The sequence below is a fragment of the Tamandua tetradactyla genome, chromosome 9 (genome assembly GCF_023851605.1).
Source record: "Tamandua tetradactyla isolate mTamTet1 chromosome 9, mTamTet1.pri, whole genome shotgun sequence".
Lineage (NCBI taxonomy): Eukaryota > Metazoa > Chordata > Mammalia > Pilosa > Myrmecophagidae > Tamandua > Tamandua tetradactyla.
In genome coordinates this window covers 111,972,107-111,977,596 of record NC_135335.1, presented here as the reverse complement: position 1 = coordinate 111,977,596, position 5,490 = coordinate 111,972,107, and the positions used below count along the sequence as shown (strand labels likewise).

The 5,490-nt window shown below is 33.7% G+C and overlaps 1 non-coding gene across 1 annotated transcript; it reads right to left on the bottom strand.

Moving 5' to 3' along the window:
* Window positions 1-350: 350 nt before the first annotated feature.
* On the bottom strand, window positions 351-453 carry LOC143647562 (U6 spliceosomal RNA). Its single transcript, XR_013158174.1, has one exon. It is a non-coding gene; the product is annotated as a U6 spliceosomal RNA (small nuclear RNA).
* Between the last annotated feature and the right edge of the window lie 5,037 nt (window positions 454-5,490).

Sequence of the window (5,490 nt, the reverse complement as noted above, 5' to 3'; positions counted from 1 at the left end):
GTATTCATGGATAGGTAGAACTAAATATCAGTAAGCTATCAGTTCTATCCAAATCAATTTACAGATTAAATGCAATCCAATCAACTTTCAGATCGCCTACTTTGCAGAAATAGAAAAACCAATTATCACATTTATTTTGAGTGGTAAGGGGCCCAAAATTGCCATAAACATCTTCAACACAAAGAATGAAGTTGGAGGTTTCACACTTTCTGACTTTAAAGCATATTTTAAAGATACAGTGGTCAGAACAGCATGGTACTGGCATAAAGACAAACATACTGATCAATTGAGAGTTTAGAAATAGACCCTTATATCTATGGTCAATTGGTTTTTTTTTTTTTTTTTTTAGAAAAAATATGGAACGCTTCACGAATTTGCGTGTCATCCTTGCACAGGGGCCACGCTAATCTTCTCTGTATTGTTCCAATTTTAGTGTATGTGCCGCTGAAGCAAATGGTCAATTAGTCTTTGACAAGCCTGCTAAATCCACTCAATTGGGACAGAATAGTCCTTTCAATAAATGATGCTGTGAGAACTGGATATCCATATCCAAAGGAATGAAAGTATACCATTATATCCAATAGAATGTAAATATACCTCTTGCTCACACCGTATACAAAAATTAGCTCAAAATGTAGCAAAGACCTAAATATAAGTGTCAGGACAATAAGACTCCTAGAAGATAATGTAAGAAACATCTTAAAGATCTTCTGGCAGGTGGTGCTTTATTAAACTTTACACCCAAAGCACTTGCAATGAAATAAAAAATAAATAAATAGGACCTCCTTGAAATGGAATACTTTTGTTTTTCAAAGGACTTTGTCAAGAAGATGAAAAAGCCTATGCAATGGGAGACATATTCAGAAACCATATATCTGGTATGGGCTTAATATCCAGATTATATAAGGAAATCCTACACCTCAACAATAAAAGGACAGACAACCCAATTAAGAAAATCGCAAAAGATTTGAAAAGGCATTTTTCCAAAGAAGAATTAAAAAGTGCTAAAAAGCACATGAAAAGATGCTCAACATCACTAGGTTTTAGGGAAATAGAAATAAAATCACAATGAGAGATCATTTCACACCTGCTAGAATGGCCGCTATTCCCAAAACAGAAAACTACAAGCTATGTAGGACATAGGGAAATAGGAACACGTATTTACTGCTGGTGGGAATGTAAAGTGTTACAGATGCTGTGGAAGACATTTGGCAGATCCTCAGAAGCTGAATATAGATCTATTAATCCCATTACTCGGTATATACTAAGAACTGAAAGCAGGGATGAGAACAGATATTTGCACACCGACGTTCGTGGTGATGTTATTTACAATTGCCAAAAGATGGAAAAACACAAGTGTACATCAACTGATGAATGTATAAGCAAAATATATGTAAAACATCTAAACACATATATATAAACAGAAAATACATAAAAATTTATAAACATATGATAGAATATTATTCAACTGTAAGAATAAATAAAATCTTAATGCAACAACATGGATGAATGTTGAGAACCTTATATTGAGTGAAATAAGCCAGACACAAAAGGACAAATATTGTATGATCTCACTAATATGAACCATGTATAATGAACAAACTTATGGAGTTAACATCTAGAACATAGATTACCAAGAGATGGAATGAGAGTAGAGAATGGGGAACTGATGTTTAATTTGTGCAGAATTTTTAATAAGGTTGATTGTAAAAGTCTGGAAATGGATAGAGGTGATGGTAGCACATTTTTGTGGGTATAATTAACCACACTGAATTGTGTGTGTGAGTGTGGTTGAAAGGGGAAGTTTGGGGTATATATTTCACTAGAAGGAAAGCTAGAGGATGAAACTGAGGACTGTATAACACAGTGAACCCTGTTGAAGATGACAAATTTGGTTAATAGTCTTACAAGAACTAGAACAAGTGTACATCACTATTGCACAGTGTTAATAATGGGGTGGTAGATAGGGAAAAATCCGCCTTAAGCAAAATATGGTCTATAGTTAATAGTAATATTTTAATGTCCTTGCATCAACTGGATCAAATGTACCAGTGCTATGTGTCAACAAAGGGGGGTAAATGGGAATGTTGTATTTTTTATTTTTAGAAACATGTTACATGTCACAGAAACAATCAAATTTACTTGTCAGCTATGCTGTTTTATACTGATTCTTCTCTGAAAGTGCATGCAGTCAGCTGCAGGTCAAAATTTCATCTTCAGCAAAACAAACACAAAAACTTTACACAAGAAGCATGGCAAGTATATAAATTTTATCCTACCTGTCAATTAGCATAACCTTAGTAAGAATGTAAAGATGGGACACAGTAAGATATATTCACTGGCAGGGCCCTTTTGGTAATTTTGAACTTTATATAGTTACATACTTCTATGGGGTATAAATGTGTCTTTGTTGTCATAAGGTTTTTTTTTTTGGAACCTCATTTCTGTAATAAACAGCCTAATTACATTTAATGCCTAAGATTTACCCTGACTACCTCCTTGTTGCTCAAGTGTGGCCTCTCTCTAAGCCAAACTCTGCGAATAAACTTACTACTTTCCCTCCTTCTGTGGGACATGAGTCCCAGGGATAAGCCTCCCTGTTGCTGAGTGATTATTACCAAGTGTTAATCAGCAATGCATTCAGAGAAAGAGCTGGATCAAATGGGTGAACTTTAATAAAATGGCTAAGAGAGTTCAAATGGAGTTGGGAGATCATTCTGGAAATTACTCTGAGGCAGGTCTCAGCTAGATTTCACAAACTGCCTTCGTATGCAAAGCTCAAACAAAAGTGCTGTGAGGCTCTCGGGATGTCCAAACTACATAGGCAAGCCATGTGACATGAAATCAACACTCCTTTGGCAGGCTCTATCTGAGTATCTATGAAAGAATATTTCTCCAATATAACATAGTTAAATTCACTTATAAATCTGATAGTTATAATTCTTCTACTTTTTAAAAAACTTGAACCTATAATAATAAATCTACTTAAGTCTATTTCTCAGAATGCTAAAGCCTCTGGTTCGTGCCTATGCAGGTGGGCCCTGAAACCCAGCTGGTAGGTGGTCAACCACTACTCTCAGTTCTTCTGGCCTGCGCTGGACAACTAACAAAAAGATAAGGATGGATCAGTTCCATCCTGAAACCAAGCAGTATCTTCAACAGCAAGCAAAACACTCCCATTCCTCCGCTCCATAGTATATACAGTCCTTTCTCAGGTGGAAGCACCAGAATGGGCATCACTGAAAATATCTCAAAATCAAGGAATGAACAAAAATAAGGGGGGATTGTAACCACTGACTACAGAGGATTTATTGTTATTGTAGTTATTATCTTATGCTAACTGAGTAATTTATAATGTTGCTATAAAAAAGAAAAAAAGGTAAACTAGATCAAATACCTCTGGGCATGTAAACTACAGAAACTGCTGAGTTATTTGTTTTGTGAAAATGTTCAGATTCTTTAAAAATTATTTTATGTTTGTCTGTATTAAGGATAATGTAAGCCTATCGGAGAAACTTTAGAATTCATGGATAAATTAAAAGAAGAAAATAAAAACCACCCACAATTTCATCACCCAAAGATAAATGATATTCATATTCTGGCATATAGTCTTTAATTTCTCTCTCCCTCTCTCAATATCATATATTTGTGTATATGTGGGTGTTTATATGGATATAAAAGAGTCATATCTCATAAATTATTCAGTCAGATTTTTCAATATACCCTTAACTTCGAATCTATAGCATTAAAATTTTTTTTTTTGCACCACCATTTTTGATGCTACATAGCACTTTCTTGATTGGATGTCCCATTAGTTTATGTAACAAATTCCCTTTTCACGAGCATTTTGGTGTATACAATTATTCATGGTTACATACAATATTGCAATAAATCCTTTTGGCTATGGTGAAATGGTTTAAGGAATGAAGAGACACTTCATTTACTAGGATATCTGAATGGCAAATAAGCAGTGAAAACGTACAACATCACTAGCCATCACAGAAATGCAAATAAAGATCATGGTGAGATACACCACACAGCTATTAAAACAGACAAAAATTTTAAAACGTGACAATACCAAATGCTGGCCAGGGTGTGGAGAAACTATCTCTCGTATATTGTTGTATATATATGAAGGTGAAATGGCACAGCCACTATGGAAAATATTTTTGCAATTTCTGTAAAATCAAGCAAAGAAATTTACCATATGACCCAGCAATTCACTCCTGGACACGTTTCTCAGAGAAATGAAAACATACGTCCACACAAAAACCTGTACAAAATTTTTCATAGCAGTCCTATTTGTAATAGCCTCAAACTGGAATCATCCCAAATGCCCTAAAACAGCTAAATGACTAAGCAAACTATGGTATATCCATCTTGGAATACTACTCAGCAATAAGAAGGAACAAAATATTGATATACACAGCAATTTGGAAAGATTTAAAGAATATTATGCTGAGCAAATAAAGCCAATTTCAAAAGCTTCCATACTATATGATTCCATTTCTATAGCACCTTCAAGTTGAAAAAAACTATAAAGATTGAGAAAACATTAATGGTTAACAGAAACAAGGGACAGTGGGGTGAAAGGTGTGGGTGTGACTATAAAAATATAGCACAAGGAAGATCACTTTAGGGAGAGAATATTTCTGCCTCTTTATTGTAGCAATAGTTGTACGGAACAACACATGATAAATATATAACTCTATATAAATACATTGTACCAATGCCAGTTTCTTGGTTTTGATATCGTACTATAATTATGCAAGATGTAACCTTTAGGAGAAATGTGGTAAAAGTATATGAACCTCTTCTGTACTATTTTTTCAACTTCCTGTGAATTTATGATTATTTCAAAATAAAATGCTAAATTTTGCTGTTTATAAGAGACACATCTAAATATAAAGATACAAAAGGGTGAAGTTAAAAGATGAGAAAATATACTCCATGCAAATAACAACCAAAAGACAGTTAATAGATGTGTTAAAAATGAGACAAAATAAACTTTAAGATAAGAGGCATATTTAAAATAAGAGATGAGAGTCACTATATGGCAGTAAAAACTTTAATTTACCAGAAAGCAATAAAAATTTTAAAGTTCTAAGTAACACATTTTGATTCAACTTCAAAATCTATAAAGCAAAAATTGACCCAATTAAAAGGAAAAACAGAAAAACAACAACCATAATGGGAGATTTTAACATCAATTTCTCAATTAAAAAATTCAGTGAGAACATAGATTTGAATAATACAACAGATTGACCGATGTCCAGCATTATATAATTACAGAATGTGCACATTCAGTAAAATCAACCATATACCAGGCCACAAAGCAAATCCCAATAAGTTGCAAAGGACAGAAGTGCACAGACAGTCTTTGACTTCCAAGAATTACAAAAAAAAGATAATCAGAAAACCCTAAATGTTTGGAAAATTTTAAAACATACTTCTAAGTAGCTAATGTGCCACATAACTTATAAGGGAAAT